The sequence below is a fragment of the Anopheles funestus genome (assembly GCF_943734845.2).
Source record: "Anopheles funestus chromosome X unlocalized genomic scaffold, idAnoFuneDA-416_04 X_unloc_27, whole genome shotgun sequence".
In the NCBI taxonomy this organism is placed as follows: Eukaryota; Metazoa; Arthropoda; class Insecta; order Diptera; family Culicidae; genus Anopheles; species Anopheles funestus.
In genome coordinates this window covers 17,147-42,044 of record NW_026045151.1, presented here as the reverse complement: position 1 = coordinate 42,044, position 24,898 = coordinate 17,147, and the positions used below count along the sequence as shown (strand labels likewise).

Genomic DNA, 24,898 nt, shown 5'->3' with positions numbered 1-24,898 from the left:
GGGTTGAAATAGGTTGAAATAGAGGTTTTTCGCGAATAACTTTTGTGCCCTACGTCTGAGCACATGGGTGTAGAATACTTTTTGGTAGAACTTCACGAGATGTAACTAAAACAGAAGAAATTTTGGAAAAATGTTGAAAATTCACCGAGTTACATCGAAGAATAGGTGCAAATGTGAACATTTTGTATGGAAAACAACAGTTGGTGCACCAAACTTTGTACCGCGAATAACTTTTTTGCCCGGCATCGGAGCGCATGGTCGTGGAACAACTTTTTGTAGCGCGTCACAAGACGCATCTAATTCTGAAGAAAGATCGAGAAAATGTTGAAAATTGACCGAGTTATGGCAGGTGAAAGAAAAAGTTTAGGTCGCGAATAACTTTTTTGCCCGACATCGGAGCACATGGTCGTGGAAGACTTTTAGCTTGCATTTATCGAGATCTATCCAAATCACAAAGAAAATCCAAAATCGGTCGGTAAATGACTGAGATATGGGCAAAAATAGGTTGAAACGTGGCACCGGGGTTGAACGGGGTTGAAATAGGCACCTTACTCGGTGGACACAAATCGGTACATAAAACAGGTTTTTCGCGAATAACTTTTGTGCCCTACGTCTGAGCACATGGGTGTAGAATACTTTTTGGTAGAATTTCACGAGATGTAACTAAAACAGAAGAAATTTTGGAAAAATGTTGAAAATTCACCGAGTTACATCGAAGAATAGGTGCAAATGTGAACATTTTGTATGGAAAACAACACTTGGTGCACCAAACTTTGTACCGCGAATAACTTTTTTGCCCGGCATCGGAGCGCATGGTCGTGGAACAACTTTTTGTAGCGCGTCACGAGACGCATCTAATTCTGAAGAAAGATCGAGAAAATGTTGAAAATTGACCGAGTTATGGCAGGTGAAAGAAAAAGCTTAGGTCGCGAATAACTTTTTTGCCCGACATCGGAGCACATGGTCGTGGAAGACTTTTAGCTTGCATTTGTCGAGATCTATCCAAATCACAAAGAAAATCCAAAATCGGTCGGTAAATGACTGAGATATGGGCAAAAATAGGTTGAAACGTGGCACCGGGGTTGAACGGGGTTGAAATAGGTTGAAATAGAGGTTTTTCGCGAATAACTTTTGTGCCCTACGTCTGAGCACATGGGTGTAGAATACTTTTTGGTAGAATTTCACGAGATGTAACTAAAACAGAAGAAATTTTGGAAAAATGTTGAAAATTCACCGAGTTACATCGAAGAATAGGTGCAAATGTGAACATTTTGTATGGAAAACAACAGTTGGTGCACCAAACTTTGTACCGCGAATAACTTTTTTGCCCGGCATCGGAGCGCATGGTCGTGGAACAACTTTTTGTAGCGCGTCACAAGACGCATCTAATTCTGAAGAAAGATCGAGAAAATGTTGAAAATTGACCGAGTTATGGCAGGTGAAAGAAAAAGTTTAGGTCGCGAATAACTTTTTTGCCCGACATCGGAGCACATGGTCGTGGAAGACTTTTAGCTTGCATTTATCGAGATCTATCCAAATCACAAAGAAAATCCAAAATCGGTCGGTAAATGACTGAGATATGGGCAAAAATAGGTTGAAACGTGGCACCGGGGTTGAACGGGGTTGAAATAGGCACCTTACTCGGTGGACACAAATCGGTACATAAAACAGGTTTTTCGCGAATAACTTTTGTGCCCTACGTCTGAGCACATGGGTGTAGAATACTTTTTGGTAGAATTTCACGAGATGTAACTAAAACAGAAGAAATTTTGGAAAAATGTTGAAAATTCACCGAGTTACATCGAAGAATAGGTGCAAATGTGAACATTTTGCATGGAAGACAACACTTGGTGCACCAAACTTTGTACCGCGAATAACTTTTTTGCCCGGCATCGGAGCGCATGGTCGTGGAACAACTTTTTGTAGCGCGTCACGAGACGCATCTAATTCTGAAGAAAGATCGAGAAAATGTTGAAAATTGGCCGAGTTATGGCAGGTGAAAGAAAAAGCTTAGGTCGCGAATAACTTTTTTGCCCGACATCGGAGCACATGGTCGTGGAAGACTTTTAGCTTGCATTTGTCGAGATCTATCCAAATCACAAAGAAAATCCAAAATCGGTCGGTAAATGACTGAGATATGGGCAAAAATAGGTTGAAACGTGGCACCGGGGTTGAACGGGGTTGAAATAGGCACCTTACTCGGTGGACACAAATCGGTACATAAAACAGGTTTTTCGCGAATAACTTTTGTGCCCTACGTCTGAGCACATGGGTGTAGAATACTTTTTGGTAGAATTTCACGAGATGTAACTAAAACAGAAGAAATTTTGGAAAAATGTTGAAAATTCACCGAGTTACATCGAAGAATAGGTGCAAATGTGAACATTTTGTATGGAAAACAACAGTTGGTGCACCAAACTTTGTACCGCGAATAACTTTTTTGCCCGGCATCGGAGCGCATGGTCGTGGAACAACTTTTTGTAGCGCGTCACGAGACGCATCTAATTCTGAAGAAAGATCGAGAAAATGTTGAAAATTGGCCGAGTTATGGCAGGTGAAAGAAAAAGCTTAGGTCGCGAATAACTTTTTTGCCCGACATCGGAGCACATGGTCGTGGAAGACTTTTAGCTTGCATTTGTCGAGATCTATCCAAATCACAAAGAAAATCCAAAATCGGTCGGTAAATGACTGAGATATGGGCAAAAATAGGTTGAAACGTGGCACCGGGGTTGAACGGGGTTGAAATAGGTTGAAATAGAGGTTTTTCGCGAATAACTTTTGTGCCCTACGTCTGAGCACATGGGTGTAGAATACTTTTTGGTAGAATTTCACGAGATGTAACTAAAACAGAAGAAATTTTGGAAAAATGTTGAAAATTCACCGAGTTACATCGAAGAATAGGTGCAAATGTGAACATTTTCTATGGAAAACAACACTTGGTGCACCAAACTTTGTACCGCGAATAACTTTTTTGCCCGGCATCGGAGCGCATGATCGTGGAACAACTTTTTGTAGCGCGTCACGAGACGCATCTAATTCTGAAGAAAGATCGAGAAAATGTTGAAAATTGGCCGAGTTATGGCAGGTGAAAGAAAAAGCTTAGGTCGCGAATAACTTTTTTGCCCGACATCGGAGCACATGGTCGTGGAAGACTTTTAGCTTGCATTTGTCGAGATCTATCCAAATCACAAAGAAAATCCAAAATCGGTCGGTAAATGACTGAGATATGGGCAAAAATAGGTTGAAACGTGGCACCGGGGTTGAACGGGGTTGAAATAGGCACCTTACTCGGTGGACACAAATCGGTACATAAAACAGGTTTTTCGCGAATAACTTTTGTGCCCTACGTCTGAGCACATGGGTGTAGAATACTTTTTGGTAGAATTTCACGAGATGTAACTAAAACAGAAGAAATTTTGGAAAAATGTTGAAAATTCACCGAGTTACATCGAAGAATAGGTGCAAATGTGAACATTTTGCATGGAAGACAACACTTGGTGCACCAAACTTTGTACCGCGAATAACTTTTTTGCCCGGCATCGGAGCGCATGGTCGTGGAACAACTTTTTGTAGCGCGTCACGAGACGCATCTAATTCTGAAGAAAGATCGAGAAAATGTTGAAAATTGGCCGAGTTATGGCAGGTGAAAGAAAAAGCTTAGGTCGCGAATAACTTTTTTGCCCGACATCGGAGCACATGGTCGTGGAAGACTTTTAGCTTGCATTTGTCGAGATCTATCCAAATCACAAAGAAAATCCAAAATCGGTCGGTAAATGACTGAGATATGGGCAAAAATAGGTTGAAACGTGGCACCGGGGTTGAACGGGGTTGAAATAGGTTGAAATAGAGGTTTTTCGCGAATAACTTTTGTGCCCTACGTCTGAGCACATGGGTGTAGAATACTTTTTGGTAGAATTTCACGAGATGTAACTAAAACAGAAGAAATTTTGGAAAAATGTTGAAAATTCACCGAGTTACATCGAAGAATAGGTGCAAATGTGAACATTTTGTATGGAAAACAACAGTTGGTGCACCAAACTTTGTACCGCGAATAACTTTTTTGCCCGGCATCAGAGCGCATGGTCGTGGAACAACTTTTTGTAGCGCGTCACAAGACGCATCTAATTTTGAAGAAAGATCGAGAAAATGTTGAAAATTGACCGAGTTATGGCAGGTGAAAGAAAAAGCTTAGGTCGCGAATAACTTTTTTGCCCGACATCGGAGCACATGGTCGTGGAAGACTTTTAGCTTGCATTTGTCGAGATCTATCCAAATCACAAAGAAAATCCAAAATCAGTCGGTAAATGACTGAGATATGGGCAAAAATAGGTTGAAACGTGGCACCGGGGTTGAACGGGGTTGAAATAGGCACCTTACTCGGTGGACACAAATCGGTACATAAAACAGGTTTTTCGCGAATAACTTTTGTGCCCTACGTCTGAGCACATGGGTGTAGAATACTTTTTGGTAGAATTTCACGAGATGTAACTAAAACAGAAGAAATTTTGGAAAAATGTTGAAAATTCACCGAGTTACATCGAAGAATAGGTGCAAATGTGAACATTTTGCATGGAAGACAACACTTGGTGCACCAAACTTTGTACCGCGAATAACTTTTTTGCCCGGCATCGGAGCGCATGGTCGTGGAACAACTTTTTGTAGCGCGTCACGAGACGCATCTAATTCTGAAGAAAGATCGAGAAAATGTTGAAAATTGGCCGAGTTATGGCAGGTGAAAGAAAAAGCTTAGGTCGCGAATAACTTTTTTGCCCGACATCGGAGCACATGGTCGTGGAAGACTTTTAGCTTGCATTTGTCGAAATCTATCCAAATCACAAAGAAAATCCAAAATCGGTCGGTAAATGACTGAGATATGGGCAAAAATAGGTTGAAACGTGGCACCGGGGTTGAACGGGGTTGAAATAGGTTGAAATAGAGGTTTTTCGCGAATAACTTTTGTGCCCTACGTCTGAGCACATGGGTGTAGAATACTTTTTGGTAGAATTTCATGAGATGTAACTAAAACAGAAGAAATTTTGGAAAAATGTTGAAAATTCACCGAGTTACATCGAAGAATAGGTGCAAATGTGAACATTTTGTATGGAAAACAACAGTTGGTGCACCAAACTTTGTACCGCGAATAACTTTTTTGCCCGGCATCGGAGCGCATAGTCGTGGAACAACTTTTTGTAGCGCGTCACAAGACGCATCTAATTCTGAAGAAAGATCGAGAAAATGTTGAAAATTGGCCGAGTTATGGCAGGTGAAAGAAAAAGCTTAGGTCGCGAATAACTTTTTTGCCCGACATCGGAGCACATGGTCGTGGAAGACTTTTAGCTTGCATTTGTCGAGATCTATCCAAATCACAAAGAAAATCCAAAATCGGTCGGTAAATGACTGAGATATGGGCAAAAATAGGTTGAAACGTGGCACCGGGGTTGAACGGGGTTGAAATAGGTTGAAATAGAGGTTTTTCGCGAATAACTTTTGTGCCCTACGTCTGAGCACATGGGTGTAGAATACTTTTTGGTAGAATTTCACGAGATGTAACTAAAACAGAAGAAATTTTGGAAAAATGTTGAAAATTCACCGAGTTACATCGAAGAATAGGTGCAAATGTGAACATTTTGTATGGAAAACAACACTTGGTGCACCAAACTTTGTACCGCGAATAACTTTTTTGCCCGGCATCGGAGCGCATGGTCGTGGAACAACTTTTTGTAGCGCGTCACGAGACGCATCTAATTCTGAAGAAAGATCGAGAAAATGTTGAAAATTGGCCGAGTTATGGCAGGTGAAAGAAAAAGCTTAGGTCGCGAATAACTTTTTTGCCCGACATCGGAGCACATGGTCGTGGAAGAATTTTAGCTTGCATTTGTCGAGATCTATCCAAATCACAAAGAAAATCCAAAATCGGTCGGTAAATGACTGAGATATGGGCAAAAATAGGTTGAAACGTGGCACCGGGGTTGAACGGGGTTGAAATAGGCACCTTACTCGGTGGACACAAATCGGTACATAAAACAGGTTTTTCGCGAATAACTTTTGTGCCCTACGTCTGAGCACATGGGTGTAGAATACTTTTTGGTAGAATTTCACGAGATGTAACTAAAACAGAAGAAATTTTGGAAAAATGTTGAAAATTCACCGAGTTACATCGAAGAATAGGTGCAAATGTGAACATTTTGCATGGAAGACAACACTTGGTGCACCAAACTTTGTACCGCGAATAACTTTTTTGCCTGGCATCGGAGCGCATGGTCGTGGAACAACTTTTTGTAGCGCGTCACGAGACGCATCTAATTCTGAAGAAAGATCGAGAAAATGTTGAAAATTGGCCGAGTTATGGCAGGTGAAAGAAAAAGCTTAGGTCGCGAATAACTTTTTTGCCCGACATCGGAGCACATGGTCGTGGAAGACTTTTAGCTTGCATTTGTCGAGATCTATCCAAATCACAAAGAAAATCCAAAATCGGTCGGTAAATGACTGAGATATGGGCAAAAATAGGTTGAAACGTGGCACCGGGGTTGAACGGGGTTGAAATAGGTTGAAATAGAGGTTTTTCGCGAATAACTTTTGTGCCCTACGTCTGAGCACATGGGTGTAGAATACTTTTTGGTAGAATTTCACGAGATGTAACTAAAACAGAAGAAATTTTGGAAAAATGTTGAAAATTCACCGAGTTACATCGAAGAATAGGTGCAAATGTGAACATTTTGCATGGAAGACAACACTTGGTGCACCAAACTTTGTACCGCGAATAACTTTTTTGCCCGGCATCGGAGCGCATAGTCGTGGAACAACTTTTTGTAGCGCGTCACGAGACGCATCTAATTCTGAAGAAAGATCGAGAAAATGTTGAAAATTGGCCGAGTTATGGCAGGTGAAAGAAAAAGCTTAGGTCGCGAATAACTTTTTTGCCCGACATCGGAGCACATGGTCGTGGAAGACTTTTGGCTTGCATTTGTCGAGATCTATCCAAATCACAAAGAAAATCCAAAATCGGTCGGTAAATGACTGAGATATGGGCAAAAATAGGTTGAAACGTGGCACCGGGGTTGAACGGGGTTGAAATAGGTTGAAATAGAGGTTTTTCGCGAATAACTTTTGTGCCCTACGTCTGAGCACATGGGTGTAGAATACTTTTTGGTAGAATTTCACGAGATGTAACTAAAACAGAAGAAATTTTGGAAAAATGTTGAAAATGCATCGAGTTACATCGAAGAATAGGTGCAAATGTGAACATTTTGTATGGAAAACAACAGTTGGTGCACCAAACTTTGTACCGCGAATAACTTTTTTGCCCGGCATCAGAGCGCATGGTCGTGGAACAACTTTTTGTAGCGCGTCACAAGACGCATCTAATTTTGAAGAAAGATCGAGAAAATGTTGAAAATTGGCCGAGTTATGGCAGGTGAAAGAAAAAGCTTAGGTCGCGAATAACTTTTTTGCCCGACATCGGAGCACATGGTCGTGGAAGACTTTTAGCTTGCATTTATCGAGATCTATCCAAATCACAAAGAAAATCCAAAATCGGTCGGTAAATGACTGAGATATGGGCAAAAATAGGTTGAAACGTGGCACCGGGGTTGAACGGGGTTGAAATAGGTTGAAATAGAGGTTTTTCGCGAATAACTTTTGTGCCCTACGTCTGAGCACATGGGTGTAGAATACTTTTTGGTAGAATTTCACGAGATGTAACTAAAACAGAAGAAATTTTGGAAAAATGTTGAAAATTCACCGAGTTACATCGAAGAATAGGTGCAAATGTGAACATTTTGCATGGAAGACAACACTTGGTGCACCAAACTTTGTACCGCGAATAACTTTTTTGCCCGGCATCGGAGCGCATGGTCGTGGAACAACTTTTTGTAGCGCGTCACAAGACGCATCTAATTCTGAAGAAAGATCGAGAAAATGTTGAAAATTGGCCGAGTTATGGCAGGTGAAAGAAAAAGCTTAGGTCGCGAATAACTTTTTTGCCCGACATCGGAGCACATGGTCGTGGAAGACTTTTAGCTTGCATTTATCGAGATCTATCCAAATCACAAAGAAAATCCAAAATCGGTCGGTAAATGACTGAGATATAGTCAAAAATAGAAATTGAAATGCGAATCGCGAGAAATCAGCCTGAAGGTAGGCAATTCGTATAAGCCATTCAAAGTATTAGAAGCTACTTTTTCGAATAACTTTTTCCACAGACAACTTAGCACATCGGCGTAGAATAACTTTTGGTAGCTGATGAGCAGATCTTTCCAAATCTGTGTTACAATCGAAGATCCATTGGAAACTGACCGAGTTATAAGCATCCAAAGTGGCAAAATGAGGAATTTTTTAGGAAAAATTGAGAAAATTTTAAGTCTTTGTACCTCGAATAACTTTTTCCACAGACAACTTAGCACATCGGCGTAGAATAACTTTTGGTAGCTGATGAGCAGATCTTTCCAAATCTGTGTTACAATCGAAGATCCATTGGAAACTGACCGAGTTATAAGCATCCAAAGTGGCAAAATGAGGAATTTTTTAGGAAAAATTGAGAAAATTTTAAGTCTTTGTACCTCGAATAACTTTTTCCACAGACAACTTAGCACATCGGCGTAGAATAACTTTTGGTAGCTGATGAGCAGATCTTTCCAAATCTGTGTTACAATTGAAGATCCATTGGAAACTGACCGAGTTATAAGCATCCAAAGTGGCAAAATGAGGAATTTTTTAGGAAAAATTGAGAAAATTTTAAGTCTTTGTACCTCGAATAACTTTTTCCACAGACAACTTAGCACATCGGCGTAGAATAACTTTTGGTAGCTAATGACCAGATCTATCTAAATATGTGCTACAATTGAAGATCCATTGGAAACTGACCGAGTTATAAGCATCCAAAGTGGCAAAATGAGGAATTTTTTAGGAAAAATTGAGAAAATTTTAAGTCTTTGTACCTCGAATAACTTTTTCCACAGACAACTTAGCACATCGGCGTAGAATAACTTTTGGTAGCTGATGAGCAGATCTATCCAAATATGTGCTACAATTGAAGATCCATTGGAAACTGACCGAGTTATAAGCATCCAAAGTGGCAAAATGAGGAATTTTTTGGAAAAGTTGAGAAAATGTTAAGTCTTTGTACCTCGAATAACTTTTTCCACAGACAACTTAGCACATCGGCGTAGAATAACTTTTGGTAGCTAATGACCAGATCTATCCAAATATGTGCTACAATTGAAGATCCATTGGAAACTGACCGAGTTATAAGCATCCAAAGTGGCAAAATGAGGAATTTTTTTAGAAAAATTGAGAAAATGTTACGTCTTTGTACCTCAAATAACTTTTTCCACAGACAACTTAGCACATCGGCGTAGAATAACTTTTGGTAGCTTATGACCAGATCTATCCAAATATGTGCTACAATTGAAGATCCATTGGAAACTGACCGAGTTATAAGCATCCAAAGTGGCAAAATGAGGAATTTTTTAGGAAAAGTTGAGAAAATGTTAAGTCTTTGTACCTCAAATAACTTTTTCCACAGACAACTTAGCACATCGGCGTAGAATAACTTTTGGTAGCTAATGACCAGATCTATCCAAATATGTGCTACAATTGAAGATCCATTGGAAACTGACCGAGTTATAAGCATCCAAAGTGGCAAAATGAGGAATTTTTTGGAAAAGTTGAGAAAATGTTAAGTCTTTGTACCTCGAATAACTTTTTCCACAGACAACTTAGCACATCGGCGTAGAATAACTTTTGGTAGCTAATGACCAGATCTATCCAAATATGTGCTACAATTGAAGATCCATTGGAAACTGACCGAGTTATAAGCATCCAAAGTGGCAAAATGAGGAATTTTTTGGAAAAGTTGAGAAAATGTTAAGTCTTTGTACCTCGAATAACTTTTTCCACAGACAACTTAGCACATCGGCGTAGAATAACTTTTGGTAGCTAATGACCAGATCTATCCAAATATGTGCTACAATTGAAGATCCATTGGAAACTGACCGAGTTATAAGCATCCAAAGTGGCAAAATGAGGAATTTTTTTAGAAAAATTGAGAAAATGTTACGTCTTTGTACCTCAAATAACTTTTTCCACAGACAACTTAGCACATCGGCGTAGAATAACTTTTGGTAGCTTATGAGAAGATCTATACATATCTGTGTTACAATTGAAGATCCATTGGAAACTGACCGAGTTATAAGCATCCAAAGTGGCAAAATGAGGAATTTTTTTGGAAAAGTTGAGAAAATGTTAAGTCTTTGTACCTCAAATAACTTTTTCCACAGACAACTTAGCACATCGGCGTAGAATAACTTTTGGTAGCTAATGACCAGATCTATCCAAATATGTGCTACAATTGAAGATCCATTGGAAACTGACCGAGTTATAAGCATCCAAAGTGGCAAAATGAGGAATTTTTTTGGAAAAGTTGAGAAAATGTTAAGTCTTTGTACCTCAAATAACTTTTTCCACAGACAACTTAGCACATCGGCGTAGAATAACTTTTGGTAGCTAATGACCAGATCTATCCAAATATGTGCTACAATTGAAGATCCATTGGAAACTGACCGAGTTATAAGCATCCAAAGTGGCAAAATGAGGAATTTTTTGGAAAAGTTGAGAAAATGTTAAGTCTTTGTACCTCGAATAACTTTTTCCACAGACAACTTAGCACATCGGCGTAGAATAACTTTTGGTAGCTAATGACCAGATCTATCCAAATATGTGCTACAATTGAAGATCCATTGGAAACTGACCGAGTTATAAGCATCCAAAGTGGCAAAATGAGGAATTTTTTGGAAAAGTTGAGAAAATGTTAAGTCTTTGTACCTCGAATAACTTTTTCCACAGACAACTTAGCACATCGGCGTAGAATAACTTTTGGTAGCTAATGACCAGATCTATCCAAATATGTGCTACAATTGAAGATCCATTGGAAACTGACCGAGTTATAAGCATCCAAAGTGGCAAAATGAGGAATTTTTTTAGAAAAATTGAGAAAATGTTACGTCTTTGTACCTCAAATAACTTTTTCCACAGACAACTTAGCACATCGGCGTAGAATAACTTTTGGTAGCTTATGAGAAGATCTATACATATCTGTGTTACAATTGAAGATCCATTGGAAACTGACCGAGTTATAAGCATCCAAAGTGGCAAAATGAGGAATTTTTTTGGAAAAGTTGAGAAAATGTTAAGTCTTTGTACCTCAAATAACTTTTTCCACAGACAACTTAGCACATCGGCGTAGAATAACTTTTGGTAGCTAATGACCAGATCTATCCAAATATGTGCTACAATTGAAGATCCATTGGAAACTGACCGAGTTATAAGCATCCAAAGTGGCAAAATGAGGAATTTTTTTGGAAAAGTTGAGAAAATGTTAAGTCTTTGTACCTCAAATAACTTTTTCCACAGACAACTTAGCACATCGGCGTAGAATAACTTTTGGTAGCTAATGACCAGATCTATCCAAATATGTGCTACAATTGAAGATCCATTGGAAACTGACCGAGTTATAAGCATCCAAAGTGGCAAAATGAGGAATTTTTTGGAAAAGTTGAGAAAATGTTAAGTCTTTGTACCTCGAATAACTTTTTCCACAGACAACTTAGCACATCGGCGTAGAATAACTTTTGGTAGCTAATGACCAGATCTATCCAAATATGTGCTACAATTGAAGATCCATTGGAAACTGACCGAGTTATAAGCATCCAAAGTGGCAAAATGAGGAATTTTTTTGGAAAAGTTGAGAAAATGTTAAGTCTTTGTACCTCGAATAACTTTTTCCACAGACAATTTAGCACATCGGCGTTGAATAACTTTTGGTAGCTAATGACCAGATCTATCCAAATATGTGCTACAATTGAAGATCCATTGGAAACTGACCGAGTTATAAGCATCCAAAGTGGCAAAATGAGGAATTTTTTTGGAAAAGTTGAGAAAATGTTAAGTCTTTGTACCTCAAATAACTTTTTCCACAGACAACTTAGCACATCGGCGTAGAATAACTTTTGGTAGCTAATGACCAGATCTATCCAAATATGTGCTACAATTGAAGATCCATTGGAAACTGACCGAGTTATAAGCATCCAAAGTGGCAAAATGAGGAATTTTTTGGAAAAGTTGAGAAAATGTTAAGTCTTTGTACCTCGAATAACTTTTTCCACAGACAACTTAGCACATCGGCGTAGAATAACTTTTGGTAGCTAATGACCAGATCTATCCAAATATGTGCTACAATTGAAGATCCATTGGAAACTGACCGAGTTATAAGCATCCAAAGTGGCAAAATGAGGAATTTTTTTGGAAAAGTTGAGAAAATGTTAAGTCTTTGTACCTCGAATAACTTTTTCCACAGACAATTTAGCACATCGGCGTAGAATAACTTTTGGTAGCTAATGACCAGATCTATCCAAATATGTGCTACAATTGAAGATCCATTGGAAACTGACCGAGTTATAAGCATCCAAAGTGGCAAAATGAGGAATTTTTTTGGAAAAGTTGAGAAAATGTTAAGTCTTTGTACCTCAAATAACTTTTTCCACAGACAACTTAGCACATCGGCGTAGAATAACTTTTGGTAGCTAATGACCAAATCTATCCAAATATGTGCTACAATTGAAGATCCATTGGAAACTGACCGAGTTATAAGCATCCAAAGTGGCAAAATGAGGAATTTTTTTAGAAAAATTGAGAAAATGTTACGTCTTTGTACCTCGAATAACTTTTTCCACAGACAACTTAGCACATCGGCGTAGAATAACTTTTGGTAGCTGATGAGCAGATCTTTCCAAATCTGTGTTACAATTGAAGATCCATTGGAAACTGACCGAGTTATAAGCATCCAAAGTGGCAAAATGAGGAATTTTTTAGGAAAAATTGAGAAAATTTTAAGTCTTTGTACCTCGAATAACTTTTTCCACAGACAACTTAGCACATCTGCGTAGAATAACTTTTGGTAGCTAATGACCAGATCTATCTAAATATGTGCTACAATTGAAGATCCATTGGAAACTGACCGAGTTATAAGCATCCAAAGTGGCAAAATGAGGAATTTTTTTGGAAAAGTTGAGAAAATGTTAAGTCTTTGTACCTCGAATAACTTTTTCCACAGACAACTTAGCACATCGGCGTAGAATAACTTTTGGTAGCTAATGACCAGATCTATCCAAATATGTGCTACAATCGAAGATGCATTGGAAACTGACCGAGTTATAAGCATCCAAAGTGGCAAAATGAGGAATTTTTTTTGGAAAAGTTGAGAAAATGTTAAGTCTTTGTACCTCGAATAACTTTTTCCACAGACAACTTAGCACATCGGCGTAGAATAACTTTTGGTAGCTAATGACCAGATCTATCCAAATATGTGCTACAATTGAAGATCCATTGGAAACTGACCGAGTTATAAGCATCCAAAGTGGCAAAAAGAGGAATTTTTTTTGGAAAAGTTGAGAAAATGTTAAGTCTTTGCACCTCGAATAACTTTTTCCACAGACAACTTAGCACATCGGCGTAGAATAACTTTTGGTAGCTAATGACCAGATCTATCCAAATATGTGCTACAATTGAAGATCCATTGGAAACTGACCGAGTTATAAGGATCCAAAGTGGCAAAATGAGGAATTTTTTGGAAAAGTTGAGAAAATGTTAAGTCTTTGTACCTCGAATAACTTTTTCCACAGACAACTTAGCACATCGGCGTAGAATAACTTTTGGTAGCTAATGACCAGATCTATCCAAATATGTGCTACAATTGAAGATCCATTGGAAACTGACCGAGTTATAAGGATCCAAAGTGGCAAAATGGGTAAAATTTTACGGGGCAAAGCCAAGGGTAATTTTTTTTATCCCTCTAATAACTTCTAGCACAGACATTGAATCGCTTTGTGATGTACGGATGAAATGTAGCAAACAGTTGGAACTACCCATAAAATCTTAAAGATTGACGATCCAATGTATAGAACCGGAGTAATGTGCGATACATGGTGAAAAATCGAGTGAAAAATTAACTATAAACTGTTTTTCCTCAATAACTCGAATACTAGACGTCGGAGGGGGGTGCCGTAGAACAATTTTTTGTAGCCCTTGAAATTACCTTTCGAATGATATATAGTGGTTTTTTGGTCAAAAAGTGACCCCGAGACTAGTAACCCTCCATACACAAAACCGCCTAAAAAGTTTTGGTTTTGCAAAATTTTGAAAAGTGCGTCAAAAAAATTTTTTCAAAAAGTACCAAATCGTGATCAGAACTCACTATAGACCATAAAAAGTGAAATCCGATGGTCATTTGCAACACTTGGTCAATCGAGAAAAATTTCACTTTTTTACTAGAGTCGGGTACCCTGAACGAAAAATCGCTCAAGTGATGGTTTTTGGCCAATAACTCGAATACTAGACGTCGGAGGGGGGTGCCGTAGAACAATTTTTTGTAGCCCTTGAAATTACCTTTCGAATGATATATAGTGGTATTTTGGTCAAAAAGTGACCCCGAGACTAGTAACGCTCCATACAAAAAACCGCCTAAAAAGTTTTGGTTTTGCAAAATTTTGAAAAGTTCAAAAAAATTTTTTTTTCAAAAACTACTAAAACGTGATAAGAACTTACTATAGACCATGAAAAGTGATATCCGATGATAATTTGCAAAAGTTGGTAACTAGTAAAAAAATTCACTTTTTTACTAGAGTCGGGTACCCGTACATTGAACATTTTGTATGGAAGACAACACTTGGTGCACCAAACTTTGTACCGCGAATAACTTTTTTGCCCGGCATCGGAGCGCATGGTCGTGGAACAACTTTTTGTAGCGCGTCACGAGACGCATCTAATTCTGAAGAAAGATCGAGAAAATGTTGAAAATTGGCCGAGTTATGGCAGGTGAAAGAAAAAGCTTAGGTCGCGAATAACTTTTTTGCCCGACATCGGAGCACATGGTCGTGGAAGACTTTTAGCTTGCATTTATCGAGATCTATCCAAATCACAAAGAAAATCCAAAATCGGTCGGTAAATGACTGAGATATAGTCAAAAATAGAAATTGAAATGCGAATCGCGAGAAATCAGCCTGAAGGTAGGCAATTCGTATAAGCCATTCAAAGTATTAGAAGCTACTTTTTCGAATAACTTTTTCCACAGACAACTTAGCACATCGGCGTAGAATAACTTTTGGTAGCTGATGAGCAGATCTTTCCAAATCTGTGTTACAATCGAAGATCCATTGGAAACTGACCGAGTTATAAGCATCCAAAGTGGCAAAATGAGGAATTTTTTAGGAAAAATTGAGAAAATTTTAAGTCTTTGTACCTCGAATAACTTTTTCCACAGACAACTTAGCACATCGGCGTAGAATAACTTTTGGTAGCTGATGAGCAGATCTTTCCAAATCTGTGTTACAATCGAAGATCCATTGGAAACTGACCGAGTTATAAGCATCCAAAGTGGCAAAATGAGGAATTTTTTAGGAAAAATTGAGAAAATTTTAAGTCTTTGTACCTCGAATAACTTTTTCCACAGACAACTTAGCACATCGGCGTAGAATAACTTTTGGTAGCTGATGAGCAGATCTTTCCAAATCTGTGTTACAATTGAAGATCCATTGGAAACTGACCGAGTTATAAGCATCCAAAGTGGCAAAATGAGGAATTTTTTAGGAAAAATTGAGAAAATTTTAAGTCTTTGTACCTCGAATAACTTTTTCCACAGACAACTTAGCACATCGGCGTAGAATAACTTTTGGTAGCTAATGACCAGATCTATCTAAATATGTGCTACAATTGAAGATCCATTGGAAACTGACCGAGTTATAAGCATCCAAAGTGGCAAAATGAGGAATTTTTTAGGAAAAATTGAGAAAATTTTAAGTCTTTGTACCTCGAATAACTTTTTCCACAGACAACTTAGCACATCGGCGTAGAATAACTTTTGGTAGCTGATGAGCAGATCTATCCAAATCACAAAGAAAATCCAAAATCGGTCGGTAAATGACTGAGATATAGTCAAAAATAGAAATTGAAATGCGAATCGCGAGAAATCAGCCTGAAGGTAGGCAATTCGTATAAGCCATTCAAAGTATTAGAAGCTACTTTTTCGAATAACTTTTTCCACAGACAACTTAGCACATCGGCGTAGAATAACTTTTGGTAGCTGATGAGCAGATCTTTCCAAATCTGTGTTACAATCGAAGATCCATTGGAAACTGACCGAGTTATAAGCATCCAAAGTGGCAAAATGAGGAATTTTTTAGGAAAAATTGAGAAAATTTTAAGTCTTTGTACCTCGAATAACTTTTTCCACAGACAACTTAGCACATCGGCGTAGAATAACTTTTGGTAGCTGATGAGCAGATCTTTCCAAATCTGTGTTACAATCGAAGATCCATTGGAAACTGACCGAGTTATAAGCATCCAAAGTGGCAAAATGAGGAATTTTTTAGGAAAAATTGAGAAAATTTTAAGTCTTTGTACCTCGAATAACTTTTTCCACAGACAACTTAGCACATCGGCGTAGAATAACTTTTGGTAGCTGATGAGCAGATCTTTCCAAATCTGTGTTACAATTGAAGATCCATTGGAAACTGACCGAGTTATAAGCATCCAAAGTGGCAAAATGAGGAATTTTTTAGGAAAAATTGAGAAAATTTTAAGTCTTTGTACCTCGAATAACTTTTTCCACAGACAACTTAGCACATCGGCGTAGAATAACTTTTGGTAGCTAATGACCAGATCTATCTAAATATGTGCTACAATTGAAGATCCATTGGAAACTGACCGAGTTATAAGCATCCAAAGTGGCAAAATGAGGAATTTTTTTGGAAAAGTTGAGAAAATGTTAAGTCTTTGTACCTCGAATAACTTTTTCCACAGACAACTTAGCACATCGGCGTAGAATAACTTTTGGTAGCTAATGACCAGATCTATCCAAATATGTGCTACAATCGAAGATCCATTGGAAACTGACCGAGTTATAAGCATCCAAAGTGGCAAAATGAGGAATTTTTTTTGGAAAAGTTGAGAAAATGTTAAGTCTTTGTACCTCGAATAACTTTTTCCACAGACAACTTAGCACATCGGCGTGGAATAACTTTTGGTAGCTAATGACCAGATCTATCCAAATATGTGCTACAATTGAAGATCCATTGGAAACTGACCGAGTTATAAGCATCCAAAGTGGCAAAATGAGGAATTTTTTTTGGAAAAGTTGAGAAAATGTTAAGTCTTTGCACCTCGAATAACTTTTTCCACAGACAACTTAGCACATCGGCGTAGAATAACTTTTGGTAGCTAATGACCAGATCTATCCAAATATGTGCTACAATTGAAGATCCATTGGAAACTGACCGAGTTATAAGGATCCAAAGTGGCAAAATGAGGAATTTTTTGGAAAAGTTGAGAAAATGTTAAGTCTTTGTACCTCGAATAACTTTTTCCACAGACAACTTAGCACATCGGCGTAGAATAACTTTTGGTAGCTAATGACCAGATCTATCCAAATATGTGCTACAATTGAAGATCCATTGGAAACTGACCGAGTTATAAGGATCCAAAGTGGCAAAATGGGTAAAATTTTACGGGGCAAAGCCAAGGGTAATTTTTTTTATCCCTCTAATAACTTCTAGCACAGACATTGAATCGCTTTGTGATGTACGGATGAAATGTAGCAAACAGTTGGAACTACCCATAAAATCTTAAAGATTGACGATCCAATGTATAGAACCGGAGTAATGTGCGATACATGGTGAAAAATCGAGTGAAAAATTAACTATAAACTGTTTTTCCTCAATAACTCGAATACTAGACGTCGGAGGGGGGTGCCGTAGAACAATTTTTTGTAGCCCTTGAAATTACCTTTCGAATGATATATAGTGGTTTTTTGGTCAAAAAGTGACCCCGAGACTAGTAACCCTCCATACACAAAACCGCCTAAAAAGTTTTGGTTTTGCAAAATTTTGAAAAGTGCGTCAAAAAAATTTTTTCAAAAAGTACCAAATCGTGATCAGAACTCACTATAGACCATAAAAAGTGAAATCCGATGATCATTTGCAACACTTGGTCAATCGAGAAAAATTTCACTTTTTTACTAGAGTCGGGTACCCTGTACGAAAAACCGCTATAGTTGCGGTTTTTGGCCAATAACTCGAATACTAGACGTCGGAGGGGGGTGCCGTAGAACAATTTTTTGTAGCCCTTGAAATTACCTTTCGAATGATATATAGTGGTTTTTTGGTCAAACAGTGACCCCGAGACTAGTAACCCTCCATACACAAAACCGCCTAAAAAGTTTTGGTTTTGCAAAATTTTGAAAAGTGCGTCAAAAATTTTTTTTCAAAAAGTACCAAATCGTGATCAGAACTCACTATAGACCATAAAAAGTGAAATCCGATGGTCATTTGCAACACTTGGTCAATCGAGAAAAATTTCACTTTTTTACTAGAGTCGGGTACCCTGAACGAAAAATCGCTCAAGTGATGGTTTTTGGCCAATAACTCGAATACTAGACGTCGGAGGGGGGTGCCGTAGAACAATTTTTTGTAGCCCTTGAAATTACCTTTCGAATGATATATAGTGGTTTTTTGGTCAAACAGTGACCCCGAGACTAGTAACCCTCCATACACAAAACCGCCTAAAAAGTTTTGGTTTTGCAAAATTTTGAAAAGTTCAAAAAAATTTTTTTTTCAAAAACTACTAAAACGTGATAAGAACTTACTATAGACCATGAAAAGTGATATCCGATGATAATTTGCAAAAGTTGGTAACTAGTAAAAAAATTCACTTTTTTACTAGAGTCGGGTACCCGTACATTGAACATTTTGCATGGAAGACAACACTTGGTACACCAAACTTTGTACCGCGAATAACTTTTTTGCCCGGCATCGGAGCGCATGGTCGTGGAACAACTTTTTGTAGCGCGTCACGAGACGCATCTAATTCTGAAGAAAGATCGAGAAAATGTTGAAAATTGGCCGAGTTATGGCAGGTGAAAGAAAAAGCTTAGGTCGCGAATAACTTTTTTGCCCGACATCGGAGCACATGGTCGTGGAAGACTTTTAGCTTGCATTTATCGAGATCTATCCAAATCACAAAGAAAATCCAAAATCGGTCGGTAAATGACTGAGATATAGTCAAAAATAGAAATTGAAATGCGAATCGCGAGAAATCAGCCTGAAGGTAGGCAATTCGTATAAGCCATTCAAAGTATTAGAAGCTACTTTTTCGAATAACTTTTTCCACAGACAACTTAGCACATCGGCGTAGAATAACTTTTGGTAGCTGATGAGCAGATCTTTCCAAATCTGTGTTACAATCGAAGATCCATTGGAAACTGACCGAGTTATAAGCATCCAAAGTGGCAAAATGAGGAATTTTTTAGGAAAAATTGAGAAAATTTTAAGTCTTTGTACCTCGAATAACTTTTTCCACAGACAACTTAGCACATCGGCGTAGAATAACTTTTGGTAGCTGATGAGCAGATCTTTCCAAATCTGTGTTACAATCGAAGATCCATTGGAAACTGACCGAGTTATAAGCATCCAAAGTGGCAAAATGAGGAATTTTTTAGGAAAAATTGAGAAAATTTTAAGTCTTTGTACCTCTAATAACTTTTTCCACAGACAACTTAGCACATCGGCGTAGAATAACTTTTGGTAGCTGATGAGCAGATCTTTCCAAATCTGTGTTACAATTGAAGATCCATTGGAAACTGACCGAGTTATAAGCATCCAAAGTGGCAAAATGAGGAATTTTTTTAGAAAAATTGAGAAAATGTTAAGTCTTTGTACCTCGAATAACTTTTTCCACAGACAACTTAGCACATCGGCGTAGAATATTTTTTGGTAGCTAATGACCAGATCTATCCAAATATGTGCTACAATTGAAGATCCATTGGAAATTGACCGAGTTATAAGCATCCAAAGTGGCAAAATGAGGAATTTTTTAGGAAAAATTGAGAAAATTTTAAGTCTTTGTACCTCTAATAACTTTTTCCACAGACAACTTAGCACATCGGCGTAGAATAACTTTTGGTAGCTGATGAGCAGATCTTTCCAAATCTGTGTTACAATTGAAGATCCATTGGAAACTGACCGAGTTATAAGCATCCAAAGTGGCAAAATGAGGAATTTTTTAGGAAAAATTGAGAAAATTTTAAGTCTTTGTACCTCTAATAACTTTTTCCACAGACAACTTAGCACATCGGCGTAGAATAACTTTTGGTAGCTGATGAGCAGATCTTTCCAAATCTGTGTTACAATTGAAGATCCATTGGAAACTAACCGAGTTATAAGCATCCAAAGTGGCAAAATGAGGAATTTTTTAGGAAAAATCGAGAAAATTTTAAGTCTTTGTACCTCGAATAACTTTTTCCACAGACAACTTGACACTTCGGCGTAAAATAACTTTTGGTAGCTGATGAGCAGATCTTTCAAAATCTGTGTTACAATTGAAGATCCATTGGAAACTGACCGAGTTATAAGCATCCAAAGTGGCAAAATGAGGAATTTTTTAGGAAAAATTGAGAAAATTTTAAGTCTTTGTACCTCAAATAACTTTTTCCACAGACAACTTAGCACATCGGCGTAGAATAACTTTTGGTAGCTGATAAGCAAATCTTTCCAAATCTGTGTTACAATTGAAGATCCATTGGAAACTGACCGAGTTATAAGCATCCAAAGTGGCAAAATGGGTAAAATTGTAAGGTCCAAAGCCAAGGGTAAATTTTTTTATTCCTCTAATAACTTCTAGCACAGACATTGAATCGGTTGGTGATGTATGGATAAAATGTAGCAAACAGTTGGAACTATCCATAAAATCTTAAAGATTGACGATCCAATGTATAGAACCGGAGTAATGTGCGAAACTTGGTGAAAAATCGAGTGAAAAATTAACCATAAACTGTTTTTGGCCCATAACTCGAATACTAGACGTCGGAGGGGGGTGCCGTAGAACAATTTTTGGTAGCCCTTGAAATTACCTTTCGAATGATATATAGTGGTTTTTTGGTCAAAAAGTGACCCCTAGACTAGTAACGCTCCATACACAAAACCGCCTAAAAAGATTTGGTTTTGCAAAATTTTGAAATTGTCGACAAAAAAATTTTTTCAAAAAGTACCAAATCGTGATCAGAACTCACTATAGACCATAAAAAGTGAAATCCGATGATCATTTGCAACACTTGGTCAATCGAGAAAAATTTCACTTTTTTACTAGAGTCGGGTACCCTGAACGAAAAATCGCTCAAGTGATGGTTTTTGGCCAATAACTCGAATACTAGACGTCGGAGGGGGGTGCCGTAGAACAATTTTTTGTAGCCCTTGAAATTACCTTTCGAATGATATATAGTGGTTTTTTGGTCAAAAAGTGACCCCGAGACTAGTAACGCTCCATACAAAAAACCGCCTAAAAAGTTTTGGTTTTGCAAAATTTTGAAAAGTTCAAAAAAATTTTTTTTTCAAAAACTACTAAAACGTGATAAGAACTTACTATAGACCATGAAAAGTGATATCCGATGATAATTTGCAAAAGTTGGTAACTAGTAAAAAATTTCACTTTTTTACTAGAGTCGGGTACCCGTACATTGAACATTTTGTATGGAAGACAACACTTGGTGCACCAAACTTTGTACCGCGAATAACTTTTTTGCCCGGCATCGGAGCGCATGGTCGTGGAACAACTTTTTGTAGCGCGTCACAAGACGCATCTAATTCTGAAGAAAGATCGAGAAAATGTTGAAAATTGACCGAGTTATGGCAGGTGAAAGAAAAAGTTTAGGTCGCGAATAACTTTTTTGCCCGACATCGGAGCACATGGTCGTGGAAGACTTTTAGCTTGCATTTATCGAGATCTATCCAAATCACAAAGAAAATCCAAAATCGGTCGGTAAATGACTGAGATATGGGCAAAAATAGGTTGAAACGTGGCACCGGGGTTGAACGGGGTTGAAATAGGCACCTTACTCGGTGGACACAAATCGGTACATAAAACAGGTTTTTCGCGAATAACTTTTGTGCCCTACGTCTGAGCACATGGGTGTAGAATACTTTTTGGTAGAATTTCACGAGATGTAACTAAAACAGAAGAAATTTTGGAAAAATGTTGAAAATTCACCGAGTTACATCGAAGAATAGGTGCAAATGTGAACATTTTGTATGGAAAACAACAGTTGGTGCACCAAACTTTGTACCGCGAATAACTTTTTTGCCCGGCATCGGAGCGCATAGTCGTGGAACAACTTTTTGTAGCGCGTCACAAGACGCATCTAATTCTGAAGAAAGATCGAGAAAATGTTGAAAATTGGCCGAGTTATGGCAGGTGAAAGAAAAAGCTTAGGTCGCGAATAACTTTTTTGCCCGACATCGGAGCACATGGTCGTGGAAGACTTTTAGCTTGCATTTGTCGAGATCTATCCAAATCACAAAGAAAATCCAAAATCGGTCGGTAAATGACTGAGATATGGGCAAAAATAGGTTGAAACGTGGCACCGGGGTTGAACGGGGTTGAAATAGGTTGAAATAGAGGTTTTTCGCGAATAACTTTTGTGCCCTACGTCTGAGCACATGGGTGTAGAATACTTTTTGGTAGAATTTCACGAGATGTAACTAAAATAGAAGAAATTTTGGAAAAATGTTGAAAATTCACCGAGTTACATCGAAGAATAGGTGCAAATGTGAACATTTTGTATGGAAAACAACAGTTGGTGCACCAAACTTTGTACCGCGAATAACTTTTTTGCCCGGCATCAGAGCGCATGGTCGTGGAACAACTTTTTGTAGCGCGTCACAAGACGCATCTAATTCTGAAGAAAGATCGAGAAAATGTTGAAAATTGGCCGAGTTATGGCAGGTGAAAGAAAAAGCTTAGGTCGCGAATAACTTTTTTGCCCGACATCGGAGCACATGGTCGTGGAAGACTTTTAGCTTGCATTTATCGAGATCTATCCAAATCACAAAGAAAATCCAAAATCGGTCGGTAAATGACTGAGATATGGGCAAAAATAGGTTGAAACGTGGCACCGGGGTTGAACGGGGTTGAAATAGGCACCTTACTCGGTGGACACAAATCGGTACATAAAACAGGTTTTTCGCGAATAACTTTTGTGCCCTACGTCTGAGCACATGGGTGTAGAATACTTTTTGGTAGAATTTCACGAGATGTAACTAAAACAGAAGAAATTTTGGAAAAATGTTGAAAATTCACCGAGTTACATCGAAGAATAGGTGCAAATGTGAACATTTTGCATGGAAGACAACACTTGGTGCACCAAACTTTGTACCGCGAATAACTTTTTTGCCCGGCATCGGAGCGCATGGTCGTGGAACAACTTTTTGTAGCGCGTCACGAGACGCATCTAATTCTGAAGAAAGATCGAGAAAATGTTGAAAATTGGCCGAGTTATGGCAGGTGAAAGAAAAAGCTTAGGTCGCGAATAACTTTTTTGCCCGACATCGGAGCACATGGTCGTGGAAGACTTTTAGCTTGCATTTGTCGAGATCTATCCAAATCTTAAAGAAAATCCAAAATCGGTCGGTAAATGACTGAGATATGGGCAAAAATAGGTTGAAACGTGGCACCGGGGTTGAACGGGGTTGAAATAGGTTGAAATAGAGGTTTTTCGCGAATAACTTTTGTGCCCTACGTCTGAGCACATGGGTGTAGAATACTTTTTGGTAGAATTTCACGAGATGTAACTAAAACAGAAGAAATTTTGGAAAAATGTTGAAAATTCACCGAGTTACATCGAAGAATAGGTGCAAATGTGAACATTTTGTATGGAAAACAACAGTTGGTGCACCAAACTTTGTACCGCGAATAACTTTTTTTCCCGGCATCAGAGCGCATGGTCGTGGAACAACTTTTTGTAGCGCGTCACAAGACGCATCTAATTTTGAAGAAAGATCGAGAAAATGTTGAAAATTGGCCGAGTTATGGCAGGTGAAAGAAAAAGCTTAGGTCGCGAATAACTTTTTTGCCCGACATCGGAGCACATGGTCGTGGAAGACTTTTAGCTTGCATTTGTCGAGATCTATCCAAATCACAAAGAAAATCCAAAATCGGTCGGTAAATGACTGAGATATGGGCAAAAATAGGTTGAAACGTGGCACCGGGGTTGAACGGGGTTGAAATAGGTTGAAATAGAGGTTTTTCGCGAATAACTTTTGTGCCCTACGTCTGAGCACATGGGTGTAGAATACTTTTTGGTAGAATTTCACGAGATGTAACTAAAACAGAAGAAATTTTGGAAAAATGTTGAAAATTCACCGAGTTACATCGAAGAATAGGTGCAAATGTGAACATTTTGCATGGAAGACAACACTTGGTGCACCAAACTTTGTACCGCGAATAACTTTTTTGCCCGGCATCGGAGCGCATGGTCGTGGAACAACTTTTTGTAGCGCGTCACAAGACGCATCTAATTCTGAAGAAAGATCGAGAAAATGTTGAAAATTGGCCGAGTTATGGCAGGTGAAAGAAAAAGCTTAGGTCGCGAATAACTTTTTTGCCCGACATCGGAGCACATGGTCGTGGAAGACTTTTAGCTTGCATTTGTCGAGATCTATCCAAATCACAAAGAAAATCCAAAATCGGTCGGTAAATGACTGAGATATGGGCAAAAATAGGTTGAAACGTGGCACCGGGGTTGAACGGGGTTGAAATAGGTTGAAATAGAGGTTTTTCGCGAATAACTTTTGTGCCCTACGTCTGAGCACATGGGTGTAGAATACTTTTTGGTAGAATTTCACGAGATGTAACTAAAACAGAAGAAATTTTGGAAAAATGTTGAAAATTCACCGAGTTACATCGAAGAATAGGTGCAAATGTGAACATTTTGTATGGAAAACAACAGTTGGTGCACCAAACTTTGTACCGCGAATAACTTTTTTGCCCGGCATCGGAGCGCATGGTCGTGGAACAACTTTTT

The 24,898-nt window shown here is 38.4% G+C and overlaps 1 protein-coding gene across 2 annotated transcripts in view; it reads right to left on the bottom strand.

The window, feature by feature from the left end:
• LOC125773289 (uncharacterized) overlaps positions 1–20,365 on the bottom strand; it is an 82,756-nt gene extending 62,391 nt beyond the window's left edge. For both annotated transcript variants that reach the window (XR_007420013.1, XM_049444320.1), the window contains exon 1: positions 16,642–20,365. The gene's annotated coding sequence lies outside the window, so the exon portion shown is untranslated. The remainder of the gene's footprint in view (positions 1–16,641) is intronic.
• Positions 20,366–24,898: the final 4,533 nt, after the last annotated feature.